Source organism: Amblyomma americanum, chromosome 2 (assembly GCF_052857255.1).
Source record: "Amblyomma americanum isolate KBUSLIRL-KWMA chromosome 2, ASM5285725v1, whole genome shotgun sequence".
Lineage (NCBI taxonomy): Eukaryota > Metazoa > Arthropoda > Arachnida > Ixodida > Ixodidae > Amblyomma > Amblyomma americanum.
The window spans coordinates 144,089,252-144,099,448 of record NC_135498.1 but is presented as its reverse complement, the minus strand read 5'-3'; the positions used below and the strand labels follow the sequence as shown (position 1 = coordinate 144,099,448).

The 10,197-nt window shown below is 45.1% G+C and overlaps 1 protein-coding gene across 1 annotated transcript in view; it reads left to right on the top strand.

The window, feature by feature from the left end:
- Positions 1-1,354: 1,354 nt before the first annotated feature.
- The window catches only part of LOC144121844 (monocarboxylate transporter 12-like), a 131,358-nt gene continuing 122,515 nt past the window's right edge, over positions 1,355-10,197 (top strand). The window contains exon 1 of the mRNA XM_077655260.1: positions 1,355-1,608. The gene's annotated coding sequence lies outside the window, so the exon portion shown is untranslated. The remainder of the gene's footprint in view (positions 1,609-10,197) is intronic.

Below are 10,197 nucleotides of genomic sequence, written 5' to 3'. Positions count from 1 at the left end.
AGAGCATTTCAACGGAGGAAAGAGCCCTCTACCGTTTAGGCTGTGGAGAAACGCATGGGGAGAGAGCTGTTGCGTGGTTGGTTGAAATTCATTGCGCGCAACATCACTGTCCCCGCACCTTGCAGTTCTCCCATGCGTTACTCCGCAGCATCCCTGCACTGTAAGCGCTGCTTCCTCCTGAGGCCGCGTGATGGCGCTACCGACATTATTTTTGCGAAAGCTTGCTGCTTTGGTTCGCCGTCGGCGCAGATGTTGGAGATTGTCGATTATTTCGGACCTAATCATAAAAGCACCCCACCAAAACCTAGTTAGCAACAAAACAAACCGCCAAATCCTACCTCTATGCGAAATGCGTGGCCGAAGAAACGAGCAGTTTGACCGGGAGAAATTTTTTATTGATTTCCTCGGAATGACGCAGCGGTCACTATTTCTCAGCTCCATGTTATTGTTAGAAGCCATCGAAAAAAAAAACATTAACTATCAAAGTTTTAAACAGTAATTTGAGTTATGCGCAAGCGTAAGCTTGGCTCGAAAGGTGTGGGCGGCGCTTAGTATCGCATAGAGGTAACTTCGCAAGCATTATCCGAGGTATTGATGAGACGTCCCGCGCGTCACTGTGTGGAAAGCGCGCCGCTTCAGCAGTGGAAATCAGAATTGGTGGCGAAAAGCCGACTAGATATGGCTGCAGCCTTTCGTCCAACTGCAGTATCTATAAGATGAACGCCATTGTTACGTTGGTGCATACTTCCTATTGGCAGAGGACACGTACGAGCATTCAGTAGCTAAACCAGCCGATGTAGTAGTAGTATGTTTATTTGGCCATATTATATACAATATGCCCTTGAGGTGAGGCTAAAGGAGGTAGACCAAGCATACCTCCTGACAAGGCCTACACCCCGATCACAGCCTAAGTTCAATAGATCACCTTTCTAAATTGTTCGCCTTGAAGCCTCATATTTGTTTTTCATGAGTCATTAGCAAACCTCCCAGTTTCTTCTATCTTTGTAACGTAGGAAACCCAGAGGTCGTCGTTAACGTTGGAACGCAATCAAAATGTGCAACGCTGCATAATTTGGCACAAGTAACCTAGACGGCAAGCAAAACACCTAGCGAAAGTTTCGTAAACCTGCCCGAACTCAGAAAATCTGTCACATTTATTGTTCATAAAATGTCAGTACCCCCAAGAATAAGTGGGCTTGTTCAAAGCAAAAGAAAAAAAAAACAGCGCCGACATTATTTCTTTTCTGTTTCATAGGTGCGCAAATTTTCTAAATTGACTTTAGTGCTTTTCACATAAATATTCTTCGCCCATTCTATTCACGTCCTTTGTGTATCCCACGACGACAACAAATGCGCTTTCGCCACCAGTTGCGCCTGCTGCGAACGGCGCCAGCTGTGCAAAGAGCCGCCGACGCTGCTTTTTATGTCAGCTGTGTCTCTTCGCCGCTAAAGAACGCGTGCGGCTCCTGGCGGCTTGCAAACCGGTCTTGAATATTGTTGGACGACCGCACGGCATTTTAGAAAGTACGGTGTGTCACGTGGGTCAGCGTACATCCGAGATTACCAATAAGACATCTGCTAACTTCTACAAGCTCACTACATAAAATGGTAAGCCAGCTGTGCCACGCACTTCCGTCGTCTGACGCGATTAGCAACGTAAGCGGCATGAGGTTGCGACCTTTGAAACTATCTGTACAAAAACGCGAGCCTTTCCGTACTCGTAAAAGAAAAGAGGAATTGCCTGTTTTCGTATTGTGTCCAACCTTACCCCCAGCTGAATAGAAGCTGAGCCCTTACTGTAATTTTCAGGTGTTCTGCATGTATACTGTTACGTTGCCCGTGCCGTGCACAGGAGGGAGGTGGATTGAATTGTTCGCAGGGTCAGGTCATATGGGTTCTTTATTTAATCGCGCGTGATTCGTTGAGATAAGGGCAACACTTTAAACTAACAGCACGAATATAGTACACAGTGCAAATAACTGCTCTTCACTGAAACAAAAATAGCCTCCGTCATTTCCACCATACAAAAATATTTATTGTTTTACGTCCGAGGGATGGCAGTAAGAATGTGTCAAAGAGCTAATTGTTTGAAAATTTTGCAACTGCTATGTGCCGCCTCGCCAGCTCCACTGCACCGCTCTCTGCTATCAAAATGCATTTCTGTGAGAGAGCGATTCCTGGCCATTTCACACTCGCTTCATTGCCATTGATGCGACGCTCAATTGATAACAGGCCCGCTGCTAGGGAAGTAGTAGGCGCAGGTGTTTTGGACTGGCTGCATTTTGGGGAAGACTTTCCTGGACATCGATTCTTAACTCTCTCCATTTCCTTTCTTTACCGTTACATCCAGCTGTCACTCAGTAACGGCCACTACCAATAGATCAAGACGTACACTTCGGTTGTTAATGCAAGACCTCCAAAAAGATGCCCCGTAATAAGGCTGATTGACTGCGGAACATATTTGTACCGTTCTTGTCTGAAGCAGTTGTACAAATAATGTTTTTTGTCTGAACTATCAGGTAATCATAAAAACGTTCACCATGGCAGGTTACAACAGCCAGTTTTGAAAACAAAAGAAATGTCTAGGCCGCAGTGGTAGAAAGCATGCAGTCCGCATAGAGCGCAAAATGAGAAGTTATACTTTGAAAAGTTGGCGGACCTTCCGCCAGAATTAACAGTACTTAGAAATGCATTGCACACGAATACAAGTAAGGAGACAAATACAGCGTCAGCCCTTCCCTCCTTTAGCTTTCAGACTGTACACGTTTGTCCTCCAATTTGTTTACCTTGACAAGGTTGTATTTTTCATTGCTGTAGCATGCTAGTCATTCCTAAACTGAAAGGGTAGCGGAAGCTACTTTTAAGCCATATTAAGTTTTCTATCTGGCTCAACCTGCCTGCGCCTGGGCTAGATTTGGCATGCTGGCGCTGTTTCGATCCTGGGTACACTGGAGTTTTGGGCTGGTTGGCTCCCTAAGTTGGATAAACTGGCAAACCAATAGTCCTTGGCGGGAAAAGGGATGAAAAAGTGGTCTCACGCAGTGTTGCAGTAAAGATTTAGCATGTTTCAGTCCAAGACAAAGTAACAGAAACCAGGCAGCGCATTCGCCAAGTGTAGCGTGTGCAGCCATAAAGCCTGAAACCCTAACTGACAACGCGGCACAGGACGCGATATAAAAGGCCTAAAGCGCCCTGTAAATTGGCATAATATCCCGTCGGTAATTTTCAGTTTAAAATCCAGAAATTAGAGATAAACTATGGCTAATGTGCAAATAAACGCTTCCGAAAACGTCACCTTAAGGTTCCTAGGCAACATAGCTATTTTATAAGCATCTCAAAAGGTTAATCTAAAAAGTAAGACGCAGAGGAAATATTTTGACTCAAAGGGTTAAAAATGTGACAGCGGATAGTGGGCTCGAGCTCTCATCCTCTATGCCTAAACTAGGCTACTAAATCCACTGCTTTAGAGTGCTATTTTTCCCAAAATGCTATATATTATACGCATTTATGTATACAAAAAACTTGTATACAGAAATCATTGAAAGAGCAGCCAACTATTGGCTGCACTTCAGCAGCTTAGAAGAAAACAAACTTAACACCGGCACGCAAGCAAACACATTTGACATAGCTAAAAGGGTGACAAAGAAAGACAGTATATGTGAACAATGGAATCGAATACGACGGAAGGTCATCTTCGTTATAACTATCATTCACCTGGAGGATCACTTGGCCAAGATTTGTTTTGGAGCTCAGGCTCAGCATTACGGTCTAGCATGCTCCCGTTATCCAGAGGCTGTGGTCTCCGAGCAGCCAAAATATGCCAAAGGGCTCGTTATAGCGTTGAGAACGCGCATAAGGTACTTTGTGAAAATTCTCTAACAATGAAATGGCGTCAACACAAGAAAAGCATAAACAAGCAACTGACTACCTCACGTAAAAGTGAACCAAATCTTTCCCATCAGCAAAAATATGCCTTGTTTGCCTTAACTGCCTTAAAAAGATGCCTTGTTTGCCTAGAGATGTGCCTTAACTGCACATCTCCAACCAAAAATTTTAATTCGAAAACCCAACGTTTCGAAGCCGGCTCGGTTCCTTCATCAGGGGTGACTGGGGCCAGTCGGCATACCTAAAGACGCTATGTACTGCCCCCAGTCAAAGCTGATGAAGGAGCCGAGCCGGCTTCGAAAAGGTTGGGTTTCAAACTAAAGTTTTTTTGGTTGCAGATGTGCAGTTTATTACAAGTCTTCAAACCCAACAAGACAGGCAAATCTGTCAAAATGTTTAGTTTTCATAATTATGCCTCCACAGGATTCGCCACCGCATCGGTTCGAAACTACACGTGACCATACGAACGTCGGAAAAATTCGCCGAAAGCTTTCAGTATAGTGTCTAGCGCACTGGAGTAACCTCAGTACGTAATATATTCTTGTTTTCAGAGACATTTTAGAAGCCTGGGTTCGACAAAATATTGAAAGGTGGTGTGGAAGTCTGATTGAGAGGTCAAAGTAGCAGCGCTAAAAAACAGGGACTATAGGATAGAAGAACAAAACAGAGGCGCTAGACATCAACAGATTTTATTCTCGAAAATACAACGCATATATAGGTGACAATCAGGTGACAAAAAATCAACAATCAAATCGCATGCGTACAAGAACTTCAATTCTTTATAGGAAAGATAAACATTCGGTTTGCTCACACACGGTTGCCTTTCCACGTGTATTAGAAAGGCTTCCAATACCTCCCGCTCCTTCTGGTATGCTTTTACATATATCACACGTGTCGATTAAAAATATAAGGTACAAGTTTTTTCATTATGTTTACATCGTTTGCAGTCTACTTCCAAGCGTCCACGGCTTGATATAGCAGCTGCCAGATTCTTGTCATTCATGAGGCGAATGTTGGTACAACGGCTAGTTGGCCGATGTAGCATTTTCCGCAAGATAGCGGAATTCGATAGAGCGCATGGGTCCTGCAGGCCAAAAACGGCTTCCCATGCTTGATGAGGCATGGCAGTTTCCCGTTGCAAGCATCATTAAGAACTCTGCATAGTTTGCCAAGTTTGGTAGGGTGCAGTAAACACAACCCTCATATTACCTTTCATGGCCACCTTTTTTTATACGCGGAGCGTAAGCTGGTGAACTTGGGCAGTGCCTCCCATCTAGTCCGTTCATGAGCTTGTGGCTCAGTCGTCTGCGTGTAGTCCCCTGCTTTTATCTTGTATATCAGGCTCCATAGGAAAACCTGCCTTAGTCAAGCGACCAGCCTGGTTTTTTACACCTTCAAGCATCTTGTGCGAGCAGGACTTTTCTAGAGCTGCAAGAAGGCCTGTCTTAGCTATGCCTCTTTTAACCAATTTGAAGTGGGCCGAATCAAAATTAAAAATTCCTTTTTTAGACCTTGGCTAGTACATGAGACAAACATGTGCTTCACTAAAGAAAAAAGAACATCAAGAAACTGTAGGCTACAGTTATTTTCAAGTTTATGGGTGAAATTCAGAAGCCGGGCACAGGACTTATAAAGATCTAAAGTTTGATGGACTAGATCCTCATTTCTGTGGTCTTCAGGTTTTGCTACTACAACAAAATTGTATACATATCTAAAATCCTTAAAATCTTATTCATTCAGGCGCGTTTCAATGCGTTTGTCCGAACTGGCCAAAAACAGTTCACTAAGCAAAGGGGTGATGCACGAGCCTATGCAGACGCTCTCGAGCTGAACAGAATTCCTGCCCTCAAAATTAAGAAAGGTAATAGAATTATGAAATTCTAAATGCGATAAAAAATTTCCCATAGAAATTCCTACAGTGCCTTTAGTTTCTATACTCTCCTTTACTGTCATTAAAATATCTTTTTAGGGAAGTTGGTAGAAACGATTTTCAACGTCAATCGAGAATGCCCTTTTACACTCCAAAGACAGGTCTTCTTGCGAGAAAAATCAATTACTTCCTTCAAATTAGCCACCCTAAATGGGGCGGAAACTGGAAGGAGCTTGAAACATTTTTGGAGGAGCCGCCGCGGAGGCTGAGTGGTTATGGCACTCGGCTGCTGGCCCTAAAGACGCGGGTTCGATCCCGGCCGCGGTTAAAGAATTTCGATGGCGGCGAAATTCTAGAGGCTCATGTGCTGTGCGACGTCAGTGTACGTTAAAAAAACCCCAGGTGGCCGATATTTCCGGAGCCCTTCACTACGGCGTCTCTCATAGCCTGAGTCGCTTTGGGACGTTAAACCCCCCTATACAATAAACATTTTCGGAGGAACCTGGAAAGGGCACCTCGCCAACATCCCACTTCAGTGACAATTGTGCGCTGGGGAAGATCCGGCTTGCCTGTTTTTGCCGAAAACACCGTCACCTCATCTTTTCAGGCCTCTTTTATCCTTTTTTTTAGATTAAGAAAGTTCATCTTATCACAGAGCGCAAGAGCATGCTTCTTGATACCCGCACCTGTTGACCGCGTTTGGAGAAAATTCTTCGAAATTGACTGATTCGCTTTGCCTAATTAGACTTTTTTTTTGGCATAACGACAAACCGGCCTTCCTTGTCCGATTCTAGCAAGCTTAGTTCGTTAGGTTTTAGGTAATCGACAGTGGCTTTTACTTTGATATTGTGCCTTTCGGACTGCAAATCATGCCTCAGAAGATAATCAGCACCTTCAGATGTGCAACATCCCTACTCCTCTTCATCAACCAGGTTGGTGATCTTTTTAACCACTGATGCCAGGCCGGTTGCCGTCTCTCTCGGCAGTGTGCAATACTTAGGCCCGAGGCACATAACACTGTCAACGACCTCCGAAACATAACACCCTACAAGGCAAATAACAGATCCGCGATCTGCGTTAAACTTTACCATTGTATTTTTCCATGTGCACAGCTTCTTTACGCTGGCGTTCCAAAGGAATGCAGTCACACGCACGACTTGCCCGTTCCATGTCCTGAACACTGCATCAGCGCCTTCCTGGGTAGCCGTTGTGGTGGCAGCAAATACGCGTGGAAAAGCAATCGCGTGTGAGCAAACCAAATGTTTATATTTCCGCTAAAGAATTGAAGTTCTTGCATTGGAAGTGCTTTCATGCATGCGATTTAATTGTTGATTTTTTGACGCCTGATTGTCACCTATAATTGTCACCAACTAGCCCAGCTTTCTGCCTTAAATGTGGTAGTCTGAGCATGACTCTGATGGGTCGTCACCCAGTGCTTCTAGTAATGCTGGCTTAATATGAATGCATGAAGCGAAACGCCGCATTCACACAACAATAATAACCTCGAGCACAACGGTATGGTATTCATCCCTGCGAACTAAACCCGGACCCATACTGTTAAACGAATATATTTGAGCACCAGAGAATATGCAAAACTGATCTGTGGCGAATCGAATTTTGTCATGCTGAGCCGAAAAATGAGAAAGATTGCCAGCTCATGCAGGAACTTCTACTTTATCGTTCAATATAGCTAAACTATGGTTATTACAGCTGCGTAGAACACATAAACAAACCCCACCTTCAGGAAGGCCGGATTGGTACACACGCCGAAAGATTACCGTTATTAATGCAGCGAATCAAATAGTTACTGTTGTGAAGTTGCACCCCATAAGTTAGACCAGATCCAACACTGGCGCTCTAGAAAAGGGAACCAGAAACTAATTATGGACACGATGAAATGCCTTCGCCCGGTCGATCTCAAGCAAAGTAGGCGGCTCATGACAGCAAGACAAGCATTCAAGTTTGTACTTGTTATGTGCATATTGCTTTGCATGAAATGGCCTATCAAATCGCATATCTGGCGAGGGATAATGAAAACCGACAATGCATATTGTAGACTATTTGATAAAACAACGAATGTCGCGTGCGACTTTGCAATCGAAGAACCGAAGAAAGTGTATAATTCACCGATTTGTTCAAAGAGACTTCGGGCTGAACGTCAGAAGAATATCAGAAGCTGCTAACATTGAAAAATACACTACCTTGAAAATATTAAGTGGCGATTTCAGCGTAAAAAGCCTTTCTGCCAAGATAATCGTTATGCTCCTCGCAAGAGCTCCGTAAAGGAATTTGCGTTAGCATCTTGCAGCAACTGGAAGGGGACCCATGTCACCACTTCGCGCACATTTGCGTGCGCTCCCAGACACCCTTAGAGCGTGGGGGGGTAGCGGTCTCGGTCACCAAGGAGATGCCCTCGACTCAGCGTGGCAAGCTCAGCCGGAGACCAGCTAGCAAGTGACAAGGGGTTTGGTCGTTTGGTGCCCAGCTTTCACCGGTCGCAAGCCAGAGAATGGGTCGTAGCCAAAGGTTCACAAAACAAAACAAAGTTTATACAGCAAAGAGACGATACAGAGGCTTCCACAATCACTCGTACGAGCACATACAAAGTGATTTACAAATACAACGCAACTCGTGCAAAGTAACAATAGAGTGAGATACAATTCAACAAAATCTTTGCACCTAAAGTACACTAACACAGAGAGAGAGACAAATAAACAAGACACAATTTGTTCACCGGGCACTGAGACAGTCCGATGACCTGAGGAGCACGACGGGGCCGATCCGCAGGTTGCCGCACGTTGCCTCGCTGGTCCTTGGCTGGTCGAGTGGTGTTCTCCCGGGAGTCGAGCGGGCGCGCTTCTCGGAAGCTTAAACGGCGGCTCGGGCTTACAGACAGCGGTTACAGCCCCTCATTTATAGACGCGGTCCGCGTCTGTTCGTTCTTCGCACCAAAGCAGGCGCGCACATACACGCAGTTTCAGCTGCACAATTTCCTTCTCCTTCTCGCGCCGGACGCGCGACCCCATTGGTAGCGTGGAAACCGCCTTCCAGGATATTATGGGTCGTTGTTACGATGCGAAGACGCCGGCACGAGAGCGAAGGGGAGAGGGCATCACTTTAGCGCGGTCAAGGTTACGCCCTCTCCGTCGACGAAGAGTAGAAACTACTCGGACATTCTAGGGATATCGACGCCGCGCGTGGCCATGTTTCCTTTGACGCCGCGCCAGTGAGCTGAGTGGAAAGGGCAGCAGCACACGCAAAGTTACGCGCTCCCCGGGGATCCTTCGCCGCTGTTTTTTTTTGTTTTATTTTGCTGCGCGCGGGCGCGATTGCTTACGCGCAGCGCCGTTTTTTTCGAATATGCGCCGAATTTTGTGACAACCCAAGCCAAATAATTGTGACGAAACCTGGATCTTACACCACAGTCCTGAGACGAAACGATAGTTCATGCTCCGGAAAACACCACCATCACCACGAATGAAAAAGCTCGTCAAAGCTATTTCACACTGAAAGCTCTACCCAGTGTTGTTTTCGATATCCACGATGTAATGTTCAAAGAATAGATTTTAAAATGTATAGCTGTGCACCTGCATAGTTGTAGTCAACTTTTGCCGAAGCTCAGAGATACAGTGAGTACAACTAGCCACAACTATAAAAAGTACTCATTGGGATGCACCCAAGCTCAGTCATCCGGCGGCAAAAGAAAGCTATGCAGTTTTCTCAGAAACTTCCTAGTTAGAGAAAAATTCGTCCTGGTTAGCTCAGTTGGTAGAGCGACTGCTCCGGTGAAGCGATGTTTTTGGGTTTGAACCACGAAGCCGATCGAATTTTTCTTTGCGATGTTTCTGAGAAAGCTGTATAGGTTTCCTTTGCAGCCGTATGACAGCGGTTGGGTTGATGCCAATAAGTAGTTGCTCTCTTATTGCATATCTACTACACCTTGAGGGATTCTCCTAAATATTTGGTCAACTGTGCAAAACTGCTTTCATCCTTCACCAAGATAATGCGTCGTGATCTCGCAGCTCTTTGTGTGCACCCCTTTGTTCGCCGACAACCGCGCTGATGCACTTGAACATCCTGGTTTCCGGTACGTTTGGCAGAGTGTCATGTTTTCAACAGTGCTAGCACAGACCCCGTTCTCCACTGATCAAATACAACATTCGTCACGTGTTCCAGAATGAGAAATTCTGCTGATAATCCACGGCGTTTTTACGTGTTTCACAAAGTACAAAACTAATGTTACAAAGCGCTTCAACACATTAGAACCACTTTGCCTTCTTGAGGTTATAGCGAACGATATTTCGGTCATGATCGAGTAATGGGATCGACAGCTGGTCCTTTCAATGTATTTTATGTCTTTGTGTTAGGTTTAATGGCGCATAAGCATCTAAGGCTATCATTCGCCAAACATAAGGTATAGAAAAATTAGTTTTTGTAAGATA